Below are 21,475 nucleotides of genomic sequence, written 5' to 3'. Positions count from 1 at the left end.
GAAACTATTCCAAGTAGGCTGAAATAAAGTGCTTTATATTTGCAACCTCAGCTGTTCTGGGGTGATCTAGGGATAGATTATAGAGAATGAATAAACTACCTACCCCAAAGGTTATATCAAAAAACACGTATTTTCTGCCGAGCACCGAGGACTTGGCACTTATAGATCCTGATGGGTACTTGTGGTGCAGATAAACTACAGTGCTGTACATTAAGAGCCATGAGATATTTGTTGCAAGTCTCTAGCCAACTATGTTCTTTTTCATTCTTCTCTTTAAATTCCCTTTCTTTACTTGGCCCTTAGTATTGAATGATATCATGGGATTTATTTATGCCGATAATTCTTTTTCAGTATATATGTGTGGTCTAACTCATTTTTCATATCTTCAATCTTTCTAATGAGAGTGACTTACAAATAAGTACTACTTAGTCTAATTTTTCTCAAGGCTTTAAGGCCTCAAGGTTCTATTTAAGTTCTGGACAGCTCCTGTTTAGACAACCAAGGGATGTTTGTACCTGGACATAGCTTGAACCTTTTCTGTACTAGTCCATTGCTAAAAAATTCCTCATTGTCAATGTCTAAAAGCTGCACTGTCAGTTTACAGTCCGCCAAGGTCACGTTCTCATGCTAGTTGGAGCTGTTGTATTGTAATAAATACATTGACAATTCCTGATTGATACCAAGCAAAAGTTGGGCCACCGTCAGTCTCTCAGAAAAAATGTAGACAAGATGGGTTCTGCCTTAGCAAACTTTGTTTAACTGTTTCTACTGGTTAACAGTTATTGGAGTTCTGAGGTTACCTATACTAATAACCAGTTCTTTTTCTAAACATACTTCCATGTTTTTCTCTATTCTCTTCATAAAAATATGCTTCTGTTTTCTTTGTATCTTTAGGTTATTTACTGTAGAAAACTGTCTTGACATATTGACACAGTGCTATGAAAGTGTTCAGTGTTCATACACTGGGAACAGGCCACACTTCTGGTTACTAATCAGAAGCAATGACATATCCTCCTCCTCCTTGTTTCAGAGCCCTGACTTTATCATTCATATTTTTAGCATGTTGATTTTATTAGAAGAAAAAAGAATGAGTAGCCATTTCTTGCTTCAGCATCGAGAAGTAGATAAATATTTATATGTTCTTTCTCATATCCTTAATGCAAGTCTTTCCTATCTTAAGCGACTATTCTATCTTATTTCTTCCTTTTTTCCTTTTTTTATATTATATTATGTGTGTGTGTGTGTATGTGTGTGTTTGTTGATGTATATGCATATAAATGTGCAAGTGACAACAGATACCAGTAGAGGGAGCCATCTCTCTAGTCTCAATGATCATATCTTTAATAAAGCAAATCATTAGGGATCAGAAAAAAAGTCACTAAGATTGACCCATTAATGTACTATTGATTTCTCCCTCTTAGTAATTCTATATCTTAGATAACATGCAACTGGTAGTACTGGAGAAAAACGTCCCTGCCAGTTTAGCTGTTATTTGGAGAGTTGAGCAATCATGTTTTGTGTATCTATACAGAAAAGGGACACTGTAATTCTATAATGCCACTAATGCTTTAAAATATCCCTTCATTAGCAGATATGAGTTCAAGCGGTTCCATGTTAATTCACAAATTTCCTCCTGGGGACTTCTTATAATGATCTGTAGACCTACAGAGCAACATGAGTGTATAATAATGCTTGTATTAAAGTTTTTAATTCCTACTCATCCATCCAATTCTTATATATATTTTGCATGTCTTACCAAGCTTACTTAAAGCTCCTCAATTATCCATGAATTCATCCACTTAATATGTTCATGTAATCTATGTGCACATGCATGTGTACATGCACACACACATACAAACACACACAAACACAAACACTTTTGTATATATATATATATATATATATATATATATATATATATATATATATATGTGAATTATGGCGAACTTTTGAAGACACAATGAGAAACTTTAGCATTAATTTCAATATGATATTATTATATGTTATAATATAATTATATTGATTCCATTAGGAGAGGCAAAATATGTGGCTATGATACCATTCCTTTACTGAAATGAATAACATAAACTCATTTGCAAATCCATAGGGTTTTCTCTAACATCCAGGATAAATGATGTAAAATCAAAAGCATTTATAAGCTTGAGTTGAACAAATAAAAGTGTATATCCTACTGAAAGATAATGTTTAGAAGCATATTATATATTTTCAAAGAGAACTGTTTAATCCTTATGTGGTAAAGGATAAATTCTATTCCTTCTGCAACTGTTTATATCATTGTCACTGAGAAGGTTAACTTTACTAGATTTGAAGTGATATTTTTTCTAATAAGATATAATTGGTTAATTGTGATTAACAACTTGGGGTTTATAACCACATGAAAACCTACAGGTAGGTGTATCTGTGGGACTATGTCATAAAACGTTTAAATGGTGATGGAATGTTCTAAATGTGGTGGTATCTCTGATAAGAGGGAGTCTGACTGAATCGAAAGAAGACAGGAAGATGAGCAGTAGATGTCTTCTGAAGGGGAAAGTTAGGTGACCAGAAACTTTCAGTTCTACCTAGCACTCCTTCCCCAACTTGAGATAGCAGTGGAAGAATGGAGACAAATGTCACCAGTAATGCTGTCAAATAGACACTAAGCTGAATACATAATACTTGACATGTGCCTACAGACATGATGATTTTTATAAATGTTGGGATACCTCAGATATTCAAGGAATGTATTATATTTTTGGAAATTTTTCACTAGATATGATGTCTCATATTGTCTACTTGATCTAATTTGGAATCAGCTTGGGAATAAGCTTCCTGTCATATCTGGGGAGATTATATTGATTCCGTTAGGAGAGGCAAAATGCATGGTTATGATACCATACCTTTACTGGATCTCAGACTGAATAAATGAGGAAAAGAAACTAAATGAAAGAAAGCATTCATAGTTTTCTTTTTCCTGGCTATGGATTGGAAAAGATCGCCTTCTTTAAGCTTCCAATGAGGTGAAATCTCTGCTTTAGGGTATGATAACTTGAAACTGTCAGCCAGAATAAACTCTTTCTATCCAAATTGCTTTAACTAGGACATTTTGGTATAGGATTACAATTAACACATTGTGTGTGCTTCATTTTTAGGTAAAATAATTCATTATACTCAGATATATAATTTGCATTATACAAAATGAAACAAGTTCTCTCTCTCTCTCTCTCTCTCTCTCTCTCTCTCTCTCTCTCCCTGTGTGTATGTGTGTGTGCATGTGTGTGTGTTTATACTTCATGTCATGGTTGATAGTAACATCCACTGAAGTAACTACAAAAATAGTGTTAAAAGGAATATTTCTCCCTACATAAGTATGCATACATAACATACTTAGTATCGATGTGCTCAATAATAGATATGAATAGATTGATAAATTTATAGAAGTTATTGGATGGATCACAGGGCCCCCAATGGAGAAGCTAGAGAAAGTACCCAAGGAGCTAAAGGGATCTGCAACCCTATAGGTGGAACAACATTATGTACTAACCAGGAACCCGGAGTTCTTGACTCTAGCTGCATATGTATCAAAAGATGGCCTAGTCGGCCATCACTGTAAAGAGAGGCCCATTGGACTTGCAAACTTTGTATGCCCCAGTACAGGGGAACGTCAGGGACAAAAAGTGGGAGTGGGTGGGTAGGGGAGTGGGGGAGAGGGTATGGGGACTTTTGGGAGAGCATTGGAAATGTAAATGAGGAAAATACCTAATAAAAATTATTAAAAAAGAAAGCTAGTATAATAATCTTTTAAATAAAACTTATCATACTAAATTATGTTTATCTATATCAATATACAAAAGAGTGCAGTTTTTAAGTATGAATATTTAAGAACTGTATTCTAAAGAATAGGATGTTTAAGATGAAATGAGATCATATCTGGCATGAACATCCTTCCTGCAGCAATCCATGCTGAGAGTGAGAAGGACAAACCAGGAGATATGCATATGAGTAAATAAGAATCCATAAGGGAAAATCAGAAGCAGAGGAAGAAAAGAGAAGATACCTAACCCATCTTTTGATCTGAAATGCCTCTCTGGTACATCATTTTCTCCCTAAGAATTGTATCAGTACAAAATATAATCAGTACAGGATATATATATATATATATATATATATATATATATATATACATATAATGATAAGGTTGGAATCTGCATTGTTAAAAAGCAACATCTGTTAAAAATGCTGAATCTGCGATTTCACTTCACACCATTCAGAATGGCTAAGATCATAAATGCAGGTGACAGCAGATGTTGGCAAGGATGTCAAGAAAGAGGAGCACTCCTCCATAGTTGGTGGGATTGAAAGCTGGTGCAACCACTCTGGAAATCAGCCTGAAGTTTCCTGAGAAAAATTTGAAGATCCAGCTATACCTCTACTGAACATATACTCCAAAGATGCTCTAACATATAACAAGAACACATGCTCCACTATGTTCATAGCAGTCTTATATATATAACAGCCAGGAGCTGGAAACAACTCAGATGTCCCTCAACAGAAGAATGGATACAGAAAATGTGATACATTTACACAATGGAATACTACTCAGCTATTAAAAACAATGAATTTATGAAATTCTTAGGCAAATGGATGAAAGTAGAAAATATCATCCTGAGTGAGGTAATGCAGAACCAAAAGAGCACACATGGCATGTAATCACTGATAAGTTGATATTAGTCCAAAAACTCATAATGCCCAGGATACAGTGCACACATCATGTGGAGCTTAGAAGTAAGGAAGATCAGGGTGTGGTTGCTTCAATCCTGCACTGAGTGAGGAACAGGATAATCATGGGAAGTGGAAGGAGGGGGCAACCTTCACAGGATTGAAGATGGGGAGGAAATGGGGGAGGCAGTAGGAGGAACTGGAGGAGCTGTGAGAGAAGTACAGAGGGTAAGTAAACCTAACAAAAGCATGTGGATGAGGAACTGGGGATAGCCACTGGAGGGTGGCAGGGAAACCTGAGGCTCCCTGGAACCAACAGGGATGACTTTAGCTGAAATGCGCAGAGAAGGGGAACATAGAACCTGTAGTGACCACCTCCACTATATAGGCATGCTCCACGTCAAGGGATAGGGCCATCCACCCATAAAGATTTTAACCCAGAAATGTTCAGCTCCAAAGGAAGAACAGGGACAGAAACTGGAGCAGACACTGAAGGAAGGGCAAACCAGGGACTGCCCCACCTGGGGATCCATCATGTCTGCAGACACCAAACCCAACACTGTTGCCGGTGGTCAAGAGGTGCTTGCTGACAGGAACCTGGTGTGGCGATTCCTTGGGAAGTCTGCCCAGCAATTAACCAATGCAGATGTGGATGCTTGGAGCCAACCATTAGGCTCAGTGAATCTTGTAGGGGAGCTGGCAGAAGGACTGGAGAAACAGAGGGGGATTGCAACCCCATTGGAAGAACAACATCAGCTGGCCAGACCATCCAGTGCTCCCAGGGACTAGACCAACAACCAAGGAGTGTACCTGGAGGAATTGATGGCTCTAGATACATATGTAGCAGAGGATGACCTTGCCTGACAGCAATGGGAGGGGAGGCCTTTGATCCAGGGGTGCTTTGATGCCCCAGAATAGGGGGATGGTGGAGAGGTGAGGCAGGAAGCTGTGTGTGGGTGGAGGAACACCCTTATAGAGGCAAAGGCGGTGGGTGGGAGGGCAAATGTGGAATGGGGGGTTGGATGGGTAACCAGGAAGTGGGGTATCATATGAGATGTAAATGAATGGAATGATTAATAAAAAGAAAGAAGTAAAAGAAATTGCTGTATCTGCAAGTATCTGTAAAAGTTCACTAAATACCACTGGTGTGTAACTACCACCCTAACCAAACAAGCCTCTCTTTACAGAAATGGAGATCATCACAGAAAGAAAAAATTCACAGCTGGATAAGGGATAAGCTGCAAGGAGCAAAGATCATGAGTATCTTGGGCCCGAACAATACATTTATATCACATCTGGGTCTTGGGAAATATCAAAGAAGAAGGTAGTAAAAGCAGAAAATAAAACAAAACAAAAATTTGCAGCTTTGGTCTTTTTTTAATTATTAATCATTTTATTTGTTTACAGTTTAAATTATATTTTCCCTCAACAAACCCCCCATCCCATCACTGACACCCCTTTGACTCTATGAGGGTGCTCCTCCACCTACTCACTGCCTCAACACTCTAGAATGCACATACATCAAACTGATCCTGGAGACTCCAATGAAGGAATTAGAGAAAGGACTGAAGGAACTGACAGGGATTGCAACTCCATAAGAAGAACAACAATATCAACCAACCAGACCCCCCCCAGAGCTACCAGGGACTAAACCACCAACCAAAGAGTACACGTGGAGGGACCCATGGCTCCAGCTACATATGAACCAGAGTACTGCCTTTTCTAGCATCAATGGGAGAGGAGTTTCTTGGTCCAGTGGAGGCTTGATATTCCAGTGTAGGGAGATGCTAAAGTAGAAAATCTTAAGAACCACAATTTCAGGCACTCTCTGATAAGACAGTGTCTCCTAGAAACGTCTGCATAAACACTGGCAGTGTCAATGGACATAGTAACATGGAACTGTGTAAGTTTTGTGAAGTCCAACCTCTAGACAAAAATATTGGGCAACTAATGGATGCTCAAAGGAGGAGAATGAGTCTCTTTCAGAGATGAGACCAGTTTTTGGTTTAACCAAGCAAAGTGGTCAACCTGAAAAAACATATTTTCAGAAATAACAAAAACACACTCAGCAGGTTGTACTCATAGATTTGTGCATACATATAGATAGGTCTATGATTGTGTCTATATTTGTGTATGTAACAGTAATTTTCAAAGAAATAAAATTTAATAACTCAAAGGTTGGTATGTATGGTATTCAAGGTAGGATACCTGGAAGGGGCAAGAGGGAGGAGAGTAGGGAAAGATGAAATTTTCTTTCAGTTCAAGATGTTGCAGAGGATGACCTAGTTGGTCGACAATGGGAGGAGAGGCCCTTGATTCTACGAAGGCTCTATGCCCCAGTTAGGGGAATGCCAGGGCCAGGAAGTGAGAGTGAGTGGGTTGGTAAGCAGGGGGAGGGGTGAGAGGATAGGGGGTTTTTGGAGGGGAAACCAGAATAGGGGATAACATTTGAAGTGTAAATAAAGAAAATATCTAATTTTTAAAAAAGGAAAAAATTACATATACACACAAAAAAACAATCTAATTGTAATCCAAAGGCTATCCACATTGAAATATTAGAAACATTCAAAAAATATGAAGCATTGACTTATAGCCAAACAAATATTTATGGAAAAATGCCTAGAGATAATATATTTTCTTATATATCTTATAAGAAACAGTAACATTTCAGATTGTCTACCTCATGATATTTATTTTGTGTGTCTAAATTGGTGCAATATCATCACATTATTACATCCTCTGTCTTTATTTACTACTTGATGGTCATAATCAGAATTAAGAATGTATATATCATATCATATCATATCATATCATCATATTTATTAGATTTACTGAACAATCACTCATTGACTTAATTATTTATTCAGCAATATACCTTAAAAGTTGGCTAATCGATAGCCGCTGTGTTCTCCAGGTGATACACTCCTAATGGCAGGCCTCTTTGGACCCTGTAATCACAACAATTTCAGTGTGAGAAAAAGGATGCACTAAGCAAATCCCGCAATCAATCCACACTCTATTACACTTCCCTAGAGAGAATAGAAGGTTAGGGATAAAACGCGACATCTGGGAATTCAGAAAAGACATTTCAGACGAGACCTGTCAAAGGGTCACTTTCAAAGAGAAGTGTACTGCACCTCAGAAAAATGAAAGACAATGAATTCCTTTAAAAAATTAGAATATATATACACAGGATTTTTCATGAAATGTGACAAATGAGGGTGAGTATATGTGAGCTTCTTTTAGGATTAAATTATATATGAACTTATATATTTCTTTGTAATGTTTAATATCCCTCTATTTTAGAAGCCACTACAATGTGATAAACTTTATTGATCTGCTCTCCATTGGGAGCTCAGTCCCTAAGATACAGACTTTCAATTCTGATGACGCCAAATTGTTCAACTCAGTAAGATATAGACTCTCTAAGACCAACACTAACAGGCCCATAGGAACACTGAGAGAAGCAAACAATGGATCTAGCACTTAATAAACAATTGAACTGTACATATAAATGCCTCAGAGGTCCATGTGAATTTTAATATAATATTAATTATATAAGTTCCTATTTATATATATTTCATATACTATTAATTATATATATATATATGCAAAAATAGGCAGAAAAGAGGAAAAAGGAGACAGATATAGTTTGTATTATTCTAGGATAAGCATTTAATCTCTACATAGCAGCTTTTAGTAAGTTTTCTGGGAATAACATTGCAGTATTTCTGAATAGTTTGCAAGACTTAGGGGTTAATTGCGTCGGCTTTTTCTAATCAGGCATATTCTGCGTTTTGTTCCATCATGAATGAGCAGTGTGACCCTGAAAATGCTACTTTAACCAAGTGATCTTTTCCTGGATATTGAGATATAATACAAGATCTGACAAGAAATAAGCCCTGGAAGAACTAAATATAAATCCATTATACCTACAGGAAAATGCACACTGTATTATACATGAGAAATGCATTGCTCATAATTAAATATCACCTAAAGAGGTAATTGCAATTTCTTTGGTGCATTAACACAGGTTTAATTCATCATCCCTTTATTGTTGGAGATTTGAGGTATTTGCTTTAATGGCAAATATGAAAAAGTGATTTAATTAATGTCATAGTGGTCCTCAGGCATTAATGCCATTTCAATGCTTATTTACTAAAGGCATATTATGAGTTATGGGATATAACCTCTTTAGATTTCTAATACATATTAAAAAATTTTTCATCAAAGAGTGATACTGTAGCTTACTCTGCTATCAGGAGAATCGAGTGCCATTAACTTTACCATTCTTCATAGTGTTTTTCATGGTCATGAATATTCATTCACTTCTTTAACTATTTTTTTCCTACTTTGATAGATGAAAACAATACACCATTGTTTTAATTTAACAGTCTCAAATAGTAATAAAGTTGAACATTTTCCTCAGTGTACTTGCTGGGGTTTGATGAGACATTAAAAAAGATAGCATGTTGTTATTATGCTCCATGTAGATGTAGTTCAATAGCGGTAGTTGTTGTGCTGTACACCATGACTGCCACCTTTAAAATTAATTACCTTTTGTTTATACTTCTTCTTCTCAGATTACAATAAATCATGCCACTCATGCAAGTTCTTACTGAGTCTTAATTGCTTCTTTGAAAGGTTTGGCAGATACATCACACCAGTTCATTAATGCACAGATGATTCCTTCACATTAAGAAAGACGCATTGGCATGCCAGAAATGTCAAGGCGGTTATTACCCACAAAAAGCATAAAATGGCAACCATCAAAAGGTGAGCCCTTATCCGGTGGGGATCAAAACTAAAACTGCTATAATTCCTAAGGGTAATAATCAGGAAATATTAGATTATTTTCAGGTCATCCAAGGAGAATCTTTCAGTTGTTATCTCTGTCCCTTGGAGGAGTGATGTTTTGTTGAGCTTCATAATTTTCTTCTGACATCAAATAGATGCTAGATATTTATATGGATATTATATGGATTCAATACTCAAATATTAACGAAGTATGTAATATTTGCAAGCACATTTACCTGTATATCCTTCACTTAATTTTCAGTTCATTAGTAAATATAAAACAAACTAATATTTTATATTTAAAATATAATATAAACTATTATTTTATATTTAAAATATAGAAGAAAACCTTTTCAAGTATTTAAAGGAAGAAACGGATTTAGAAATTGAGACCTTCTAGTCATGCTTTGTAACTGACAGAGCCATCATCTCTTAGTATTTCACAAGGCATGAAAGAAAAGTCTTCAGGCATCTTTTATTAGAAGCAGCTCAACCAGCCCGGATTTGTACATTTATCTATGTGATGTGCCATTAAGTAACTAAATATTTAACTTGAGTTACATGTAAATGGTAAATGAAAATGCACCACTTTTAAAAAGCATCTAACATGGCATATTACTTGAAAATGTCCATTCCAAAGTTATTGAATTATTTATTCTCTATTAAACCACACATTTGAGTAAATAAGGTAGAAAAAGTAATATTAAAAAAAAAAAAACCTATTGGAACAGAGAAAAACAAGGAATAGCCTCCCTTTTCAAAGTTACATTTCAGAGGAAGGAGACTTTACAGATTTTAAAATTAGAAATTATGGTAAATTAGAAAGAGATTCAATGCAGAGAAAAGAGGGGAAATACATTTGGAATAAGTTCATTTTTACATGGGATGTTATAAGAAGTATTGTGTGAGAATATTGTTATTGAAAGCAGAGAAAATTTATAATGGAAAACTATTGCAAACACAGTCCATGTAATCAAACTCTTCCTTCACTCACTTTATCTGCTAATATAAAACTTGTTTATATAATCTAAAATTCTTTACATACACTTTTTTTGATTAACATTGGCCAATTACCTGAAAATATAAAGCACACAAGAAACCATTACTTCTTAATGAACTAAAAAACGCTGAGTAGTATTTTAATTGCAGAGTCCCCCAAAGACCGCCGAGGTTTCTGGATCTTAATTTGTAAATCAGTTCATCTACCTTCCGGCTCTAGAGGTAGATGAAGTGTTCTTGCTGACAATGTACAGTAAAGAGTATTGAGCTGGAAAGCATCATGCAATCAAGTGTTCTCCGGTCAAATCATCAAACAGTCTAATTGTCTTCTGTCCACAATATATCCTCATTGATAATGTAATAATTAAGACAAAATAAAGCAATAGATAGAACTTCTCTTTCAAGGAAAGGGCTCAAAGAGAAACTAAGTGAAGGTGAAGCCAATGGTACATGAAATTAGGCATTGGCTTTGAATTTTGTAGGCTGGCACATTTTTCCAAGGTATAATCTGTAACGTTTGCAGCACTAACAAGACTCTTTGGGAGGACTAACTTAAATCCACCACAGACTTTTCAAGTCATCTGCAGGGAATGACTAAACTCAGGGCAATTAGCACAGTGGAATTCAATACACCATTAGGTAGTGTTTTAGAGCTTTCTAACACATAAGCAGGTTGGGATTGCTGAACTAATCACGAAAATGGCATGATTATATCTTACAGCATTACACAAAACTAAATAATTAAATAAAATAATTTCATTATTCTATGCTTTTTCTGGTTCACACAGAAAAATCAGATATTATAGATGAAAATAATCAAGTAAAAGAGAGTACTATATTAGTTTGTACAGTTTGTAAACCTGTAAAATAAGTCAAAAGAAAGACCATAATAATCCATATGTTTAGAAATCTCTAAAGATGGTAGTTTGTTGGATTTTAGATCTTAAATTCCTGAGAAACACAGACAGTAAATGACTATTTAAGAGTCAGAAGAAATGGTAGAAGGTGATAAAGCCTTCAGATGGCTGAGCCTCATGAAAGCCACACAGCTGTTGGGTCTGGAAAACACCTTCAAGGGTTGTATCCAGACATATGACTTCTCATCTCTGTATTTGCTTCACAGTATCCATGACATGAGTGGTTTGCACAGCTGTATGTGCTTTGCTGTAAGACTCTGCCTTGTCACAGTTCTCAGGGCAACGAAGAAATTTGTTAGTATGTTGGAACCTTTGAAGCTATAAGCCAAGTAAACCATTAACCCACTAAGGTCTAACCACATATTTCTATAGGCAGTTTAATATAGCAACAGAAATAATAATAATTTAAGACACAAAAGTTTATTTTTTATCATGTTGGTATAACTGTTATTAAATTTTTTAGGACAATAGTATTATTGAATTATGATATTATTGCAAATTATGACACAACTTAAATACTCAGAGAAAGTGAAAATTTAAATTCCAAACTACCAAAAAGTAATATTGAGAAACTTAAATATAAAAGGAAGATGATATTTAAGTCAAGATCTTGTCATAAAGAAGGAGCATGATTACTTAAGGTGATTCAAGTGCCTAAGAAGAAATACACAAGTTCTTCATGAATACAATCATGGAAATCTAGGAGTTGTGGTACATACAAGCTGATCACAGAAGTACCAGGCAAACAAGAGCTTAATTTAATTAACAACAAGACACAAGATTGTCAACTATTGACTAACAGCAAGGAAGCTCTCAAAGTCAACAGCTAACAAAGCAGATGTCACACATGACCAGAAGATTTCAATCATTCCTAAATGGATAGGCAGTACATGAACATCGAATGATCATCTTCTTTGTTGAATCCAGGAACCATGCATAGAGCATCTAGGCCCTGCATTGATTGCTTCATATTTCAACAGAAACTAACCTAGCCTTTGTTTATTTTGTGTCATAATGGCCACAATAAAAATCTAGGCAACGAGATCCAATGGATTATTTTCACACTTGGGAACCCTTCCCTGCCTTTGTAATTACTCAAGAAAATATTTCTGACTTATGTTGAACCAAAATTACTAAAGCTTTTTTTTTTTTTTTTTTTTTTTTGCTTTACTTACTCCCAGGACTGTCTATATCTTTTATCTTAAGAGTCACTGTATCAGGTTGATTTTGTGTGTCCTTTGAATTCCAGGTTACTTGAGTTCTGATATCAAGAACAACTGGGCCAGGAAAAAAAAAAACTGTCATTTTCCAATCTCTGTTCAAATCAACTACAATCAAATTATCTATAGCTCTCTCTAAATAAAATAATATCATGCTTTTTATTTTTCCTTTATTTTTGAGATTTTAATCAAATCACATTACTTTTTCCCCTTCTCTCTCCACATATTTCTCCTTGCTCTCAAATTCATGACTTACTTTATATGCATATTTGTAAATGTATATAAATACTTGTTTATATATATATATATATTGCTCAGTCTTTATTAAATTAGTTGCATATATTTTTTCCAGGTTTCCCATTTGGTATTTGAAAACAAATTAATATTAATGAATTGTGTGTGCATGCATGCACTTGTGTGTGTGTGTATGTGTGTGTGTGTGTGTGAAGAGAAAGTGGCCGTTAGCATGAGAGCTCAGAGTGGAGAGTAGAGAGAAATGGGAGGGGCTTAAAAGAAACTAGTTTGTGAACTAGAGAAAGGAAAGAAATGGAAAAGTGATATAAATCTATTTTAATTAAAGCCCATTTTAAAATGTTATAAAACATATTCAGACTTGTTTGTAAAAACGCCTTTATATTAAAAATGTTCATCAAGAGTTAAGGAAAACCAATTAAGGTATCTGAAAATTATAAAATTGTTTGTTACATATAAACATCTTCAAAGGATTGTCAGATTTCAATTTCAAGTTGTAAAGTAGGCAAAAATATACCTTTGGAGTTACTATTAACAAAAGTACTGAATTATTTCTTGTTATAGAATTAATAGGACAAGAGAGAAAGTTGTTTTCTTTTTTTGTTTATTTATTTAACTTAAAATATCTAGGGTTTGTGAACTGGCTTAACAGGCAAGGAGGATTGCTATATGGTTCTTGCCTGGAGTTCTGTCCCTAGGACTCAAATGGAAGAATGAAAGCAATGATTCTCTTGATGAGGCTATTGGGAACTAACCAAACATAGGTCTCTGCACTGTCCAGTGATCTTAACTGCTATGCCTTCTTTCCAGGATCTCCAATACATCTTCTGAATAAATGACCATGTAAAAACCAATTTATCTCATTTGATGGAAAAAGTTTGACAGATAAGTAATCATGCTAAATAAATTATTGATTGTGAGCTTAAAATAGAATGATAAAAAAAAACAGGTTGTATTGAGATTTCTTAGTGGGTAAAGGGCTCATTGCATAAGCATAAAGTTGTTAATCCAGATTCCTGGTACCAACACAAGAAGCCAGGCAGGACAGAGCATTTGCTAGAAGCCCAGTACTGAATAGATGGAGACAGGGTCATTGCAGCTCACTTAACCAGCTCTTCTTGATAAGTCGGTGAGCTACAAAAACAGTGAAAACCTCTGTCTTCAAATGTATAGATAGATACAGATACAGATAAAGATACAGATACAGATACAGATATAGATAGGTGTGTGTGTGTGTGTGTATGTGTGTGTTTGTATATGTGTGTGTGTGTATTGCCAAAGACTAGCTTTGACACCAGAGGGTAAACTGAGTCAGGCAGCCATTGGGAATAAGTGTTTGGGGTGGATCCAGATACCTACAGGGGCTGCTGCCAAAGGCAGCCAGCAATTAGAGAAGCTGCTAACCAGACTATTTTCTATGGAACTAAAGCTTAATTTACTGGGGCTGGCACTCTTTGTGGCCAGCAGAAGAACTATGAACTCTTAACTCTGTGGGGCCAGTGAGAAAGAGAAGGGAGAAAATTCACAGGTACACACACACACTAATTGGATGAAACAAAGGCAGAGTTCAGTATCTTCAGACACACAAATAGATATACATATTCACACATAGAATGCTTAGAACAAAGTTCCAGCAAGCAGGCTCTAAGTAATCCATCCACACACACATAAATACACACAGTTGGTGGATGAAAGGAACAAGTTCCAACCCCCATTCACACAAGGTTTACACATGCACACATAGTCGATGGATGGGAAAGACAATGTTCTAGCCACACCACACCAGTTTTTATTCTGTCTTCCATCACTTACATAGCCCAGAAAAATCTTTCAAGCAGTATGCAATTACAATGTGATTACATTTTAGTTTTCTTCTAGTGAATGATTATGAAAAAGCAGCATGTTTTCCAATACCTTTACAAGAAGTAACATTATGTAGTATGGGTAACGGAAACAACTTACTCTGAACCCATGTACCATGTAACCAAGCAACTGGTTGTAGATTGCGGAGTGTAAGCAAGCAAGGTAGTTTTCTTAGCCAGTTTCTCTTACTGCCAGGCAGCAATTTGCAGTTACAAAGAAAGAACTAAATGTTTTATTATTTTATCTTTAAAAGTAATCTTGTAAGCATCTTTTAAAAAATCAAAAATCTAATCTTTTATATAAAAATCAGTCATATCTACCTTAAGTCCTCAAGATGTATCTACTGAACAGCAATTCTTAATAAATCATATTAGGAAGGTGAGGGCAAAAACAGTAAAAGAAGTCAATTATCACCAGTCCAGGCTCATCGTGAGTCACGTCAGCCATTGTTGACATTATTCTTCTTCCCTGATCATAAAGGTTCCCTAGCTTAACTAATAAAAGTGTGCCTTTCTCAACTTCATATTGCTCCCTAAGATTTTTTTACATCAGAGCCCGTAGTAAAAACATCTCAACCTAGCTTCACTAACAACTTTATTTTTCCAAATGTTTCCTAAGTGTGGTAGTCATTGTTGACAATCCACATCTGTAAATTCTTCTCTAGGATGGTGTAGAATCATTAATATGCTCAGGCCCAAAGCCTGAAAGAGATCAAGCCTTAATACTGTGAATGACAGAGATACTGCCTAGTGTGAAACTTGAAATCCCCTTAAAGTTTCCATATAATTCTTAGATGAAGAGGATTGTGAGGGCAGCAAGCAGAGAAGAACCCTGTAACAGCATAAAGTTCTCTGGAAACAGTCACTGGGGCTGTGCAACAGCAAGGCCCACTCATGTGGCTGTAGCAACCTGTGGGCTGCATTCCATGAGTTCTAGAGCTGTTTGTCATTCCTCTTGCACAGCCTTTGGCAGTGTGCCTGTGTGTGTGTGTGTGTGTGTGTTTGTGTGTGTGTGTGTGTGTGTGTGCCTCTGTGTGTGTGTGTGCCTGTGTGTATGTGTCTGTGTGTAATGAAAAATGATTAGATGAAGACACTGAAATTGACCTCTAGCCTGCATACACACATGTATATATGCATTAACATACCCATAGATATGAATATCACACACACAAAATCAAAAAAGGCAATGAATGCTGAATCAGCTCATATGCATTTAATGTTCCACATTATTCATTTTGCATTTAGATGTATTGTTTTACAGGAAAAAGCAAGCCTTATGAACACCTACAGTCATTAAGAGCAGTATGTGAAGTAGAAATTTTTGGTTTCTTTGGAGACACAGATGCATCATGTGATGTTTTTCTGCAAACTGTCTTATGAGGATGTTTTGCTGAGAACAGATACATGGTGTTTTTCAGGAAGCAGCCTGAAAATAAGGGCCTGTGATGCTTTGCTGGAGTGCATGCTTGAGAGGACATGTGATGTTTGGGAACTGTTTAAGTAGAAGCCAGCCGACTGAGCTCCAGCATTGGTCCCTCTTGTCACTGTTTGCTGGTCTTCACTGGGGTTTCCTGATGCTGATCTTCACTGACAATACTGCGGCATTGGTTTGCCTTGTCTTCTTTGCTGATCATCATCTATCATGGCTTTGAGGTGATAGGTACACCAAAGAACTTCTTGTGATCCTGGCTGATTGGCAGAGCCTCCTGGTTACTTCTGGATCAAATTGCCATTTCTGATTTATAAATGGTGTTTGCAAATGGATAGAGCTATCCTTGCTGATTGGTGTGAACCGAACTGCTGATATCCCCCCCCCCCGAAAAAGAAAAACTATTTCTAAACACGTCCACATCCCCTTTGCCCTATTAACCGTTCCTTTTCACTACCTCTGGTGGGTGGTGGGTTTGAAGAGAGATGGAAACATTTAAGAACAATTATTAAAGTAGGCTTTGAAAAATCTAAACCTACAAGCATGTGTGCAGGAGATTTGGGCTGAGTTTGTTTGATCTTTGTTCTCTCATTAACCTCTTTACATATTTACTCCCTTGTGTTGCAGTTGATGGTTTTATAACTTATTTTAATTCCTTGTTATCTTGCCACATAAGTAAAACTTATGGCAGAGGGCATAGTTTTGGTTTTTTTTTTATGTTGTTATAATAGGATAAAGTTTGACTGTTAAACAAACCAAGGGAGGTCTAATTTAAATGCAGAGTGTATGTGGCTGAAAGATAATGTAGGTTTAGCAGAAGAAAATTCAAGCCTGTATGTAAGTATTAGTTTGACTATGATTGAAAGTATAACACAATATATATTAGATCACAATAAGTCCTTAGTGTTTGTTTTGAGTATTGATCAATGCACTTGTTTCAATGATTCTACTTCTATTTCTATTTCATGATGGTTAAACATTAAAATTATATATGGTTCCAAAAAATCACATCAGCATTACAATTTACTCCAAATATTCATTAATATCACCAATTACTGATGAAAATGGCCCATGTGCATAAGAAGACATATTTAATTTAACTGACATATTTGGTATAATTTATCCAATTAATCTGGTTAGTTTATCTGTAAAGAAAAATGAGGTTTGCAATTATTGTCCCAACTTTACAATAAATATTTTTCCAATTAATCAAGTTGGCAAGTTTTGCACTGCTGACAAAGAGATCCAATTCTATATAATCTCAGTTCAGCTTCCTCCTCGGTGCTGGATATATTCATTGGATAGTTTTACACTGGCTTGCCTCTAGCAGAGTCACTGGCATATATTGTAGTTTCTTGGCCATTAACAACTATGATGAGGAACTCCTTTTTGAGATTGTTTAATCAAGATGTTCTCTAAAACCTCTTAAGTTTAGGGTACAGAGTTTTTCAAGAAAGCTGGCAAATCTGCACATTCTGTTGACACCCTAATTCAGAACCAGCTTTCCATCTCTTTAACTATTGGATATTGTTAAAAGGAAAGCACAGGGATAGCAAGTGCTTATGGGGTGGAAAAATAGCTTGATCTCAATGGAAGTAATTACAGAGTTAAACTGTAAGGAAGCATGCAATTGCATAAGGGGATCCTCATGTGTTGACAGGTACAGACATGTTTATGCATTTGTACATGCAATGCGAACATATGGTATCCTTTAAGGGAAAGTTATATAGAGGAGGAAGTTGAAAACATATTTTTTAGCAAGTAAAATGACATAAACATATAAGCTACAACTATATCAATGAACAACATATGGCCCAGCGTTGGAAGAAAGATGTTAAAGAGTCGTTTGTAAGAAATTCACAAAGAAAGAATAGAATCTCTCCAGTCATACAAACAATCCATCTTTGGGGACTTGATCTTTTCTAAATTCTTTCATCCTTTGACATGTATATTTTTGCTTTACTGAATACTTGAGGCAGTATAAACTTTGGATTATTTTTGTGACAAAGTAATATTTAGGACTAGAAGTCTTCTCTAATTACTTAGATCCAGACTGTGCAACAGGTCTAACTCCATGCTTCTAGCTCTTCTTATAGCTTAGGTCTTTCCAAATGACCTTGTGGGTTGTCAAATAGTTATGCCTATATTCCTACTATGTTGTTATCCTGAAGTTTTGACTAAGTTTGCCTTATGATAATTCTATCACTGCACACACTTCTCCTTTCTCAAGGGCTTGCAACCTGTGTGAGCAATCCATGTTGGATAGAGGAGGATTAAAAAGTCAGAACAATCCAAGAGCAGTCAAGTTACAATAGCTTTCCCAAATCAGGTGCAAGATGGGCAAAAGATTCATGTCAACATCAGCACAGCTGCAATATTGCATAAAAGAAGCCAAGTCCAGCCAGAGAATGGTGTGTTTGAGAATTTTTGTCATTTGTGGAAATAGGTGCCAGGTGCATTCTATGAGCAGTAAAAAATGACAGGAAGGGCTAAGGATATTGACCTGCACGAAATTATATTAAAAAGTAATAGTAGTCAATTATCTCTTTAAATTCCCTAGGGCCTGAAGTTACAAGATTGAATGATTAAACATTAAGGCAACATTAATAAGAATATGCTTTCTTAATTATATGTTTATATAGGAGAATTTATAAGCACTAAAGCCTGAAGGAATATTTTACCAAGTGATTGCTAATGAACTAATGCATATTAATTAAATACAAATGACCAACCTGTCTATGACTTTGTGAAAACTATAATGAAAGTATACTTGATGATTCTATTTTGTGTCAAATACATAATAGATGTGTGAATTATTACCACTGAATTAATCTTATATAAGGCACTATGTCCTATGAATGCTTACCAATACCAATTAAAAGTAAAGGCCTCTATCATTAATTATATTTTAATTGAGAATAACATAATTATTGAGACACTATTAAAACTTTATGAGTAATTCCTTGTAAAGTCTTTGGATACAGCATATTACACTTATTATTAAAATATTATCTTGTGCAATTTTATACTTATGAAACTGTGAGGCATGTTCCATGCTACAAATGTAGAATAAGTTTTCATAGTGTGAAAACAAAAAAAGGGATCCACCTTTTAAATACAAAACAATTTAAATAGAAAATAAATATGACCTGGTTCCATATAGGGCAGTGAATGGCCTTGTTGAATGTCAGTGGGAAGAGTAGCCCTTGGGCCTGAGGGGGTTCGATGCCCCAGTGTGGGGGAATGTCAGGGCAGGAAGACAGGAGTAGGTGGGTGGGTGGGGGAGCACCCTCATAGAGGCAGGGGAAGTGGGGATGGGAAAGGAGGTTTCTGGAGGGGAAACCTGGAAAGGGAATAACATTTGAAATGTAGATTAAAAAAAATACCCAAAAAAAGAAAAAAAAAGAAATATGAAATGTGCTGACTTCTGTTGTATGCTATGTTTTGGGATATTTCCTTCTGGGAAGTAGATTTCCATGGAACTTACACTTACAGCCATTTACTACTTATGCTGCTCTTCTATGTAATGGAATATAGCAAACTTGTTACTAGAGAGTCAGTGTCAGGCTAAATTGTAACTATCTGATCAGAGGAGAGGGTAGTAGTTGTTTTCTATTCTTCCTAGGGTATATTGGGAACACAGAAAATTACCTGTGCCTTTGAATCCTCATCAATCAATTATTGGGAGTCCTCCCCAGAATTCCTGTTAACTCATGAAAGTTTAATGTGACAAGTTTCAAGTTTTACTGCAGAGATTAAGGCAATCAGAAACTATGTCAAATATTGTAAGTGCTTTGAGAAACACATGAACTTTGGTTCAGTTTGTGGTCAAAGCAATTCTCCAGCAGTGTAGCCTCCTTAAGAACTGAACACGGACCAGTATTTGCAGTTCATTGACCTTCCTCCTAAATCTTGTCAGTGACAAGCACGTCAATTCTATTATCGAGAATTTAATTAAAAAGATACTTAATGGTCCCTGTTATACAATCTGTTCATAACATTAAATAAGTGATTTTTTTTTTGAGACTGGATTTCTCTGTGTACCGTGGCTGTCCTGGATTTGGTTTGTAGACCAGGCTGGCCTTGAACTCACAGAGATCCACTTGCCTCTGCATCCTAAGTGCCGACATTAATGGTGTGTGTCATGACTCCAGGAACAAGAGTTTTTGGTTTTATTTTTTTGTTTGTTTGTTTGTTTGTTTTTTTTAAAGTCTTAATCTTAAAATACTGACCCTATCAGAAATAATATTCAATCATTAACATGTGAGAGAATGGAAACAGTGAGCTTGGCTAACATTTTCATGCCATCACCAACACAGAGCAACATAATGTTCCTTTAACCAGAATTCAAATACTGACATATGATTTTGACTCTGACACATACACAATTAAATATATCATTCCTTTGCTCAGCGCCTCACTAAAATACAGGCATTTCCAATTGAGTCCCAAGCCTCAATAAGATGTTCATAGAAAGCTTCTGTAATTTTATGAGTGAATGAGACATTAAAATCATACAGGTTTGATTATCATTTTTCTTTTTCAGTGGTGCTGGGTCCCCTGATACTTGTCTTGGCTACCTGTACTGGCAGGGGGTTGAACTGTAAACTCAGATCTTTATAACTCTCAATAATGTACCAGATTGAGAAGTTCAGAGACAGGGTAAGACGATGGCTTGGTGAGGAAAGTGTCCTGCATCCACTGCATCTCTCTAATGTTCTAATTTTGAATGTTAAACAATGCCCTAGTGAGACAACTTATACAGCTTCATTGAAAACAGTTTCTCACACATTCCTGATTTCCATGCTAAGGAGAACACAAGTCCCTTTACTCAATGTTTGTAATTTAATAGTTATTCTATGATCACACAGGCAATAATAAATCTATCAAACTACCGATCATCTATACGAATATGTATGTGTTGCAGAGTAGCTTCAAAGGCAAAGAGCTTGAACACGACCATAGTAACCAAAGCTGAAGAGTAAGAATTTGGACTGATAAGACAAGGAAACACAGACCATCTGCACATGGGGAAGCTGAAGAAGCAGAGATGGTTATGATGGCTCTGGATTCAAAGGCAAAGGTTCACAGGCCACCATAGCTTCAAAGAAGAAGAGGTCCAGATAAAGGGCCATGGGTACAGATGGGCAGTGCATACAAACAACACATAGAGGACTTCTGCACACTGGGTAAGCCCATTTGAACAGCTGGAAGCACACCAAGCTAAAGCTCCAGGCACAGACTCTGTGTGTTAGACCTTGAGGCACAGAGCAGGTGGTC

This window comes from Mus caroli, unplaced genomic scaffold (assembly GCF_978045245.1).
Source record: "Mus caroli unplaced genomic scaffold, Mus_caroli_1 scaffold_16, whole genome shotgun sequence".
Classification (NCBI taxonomy): Eukaryota; Metazoa; Chordata; class Mammalia; order Rodentia; family Muridae; genus Mus; species Mus caroli.
Note: the sequence above shows the minus strand (reverse complement) of the source record.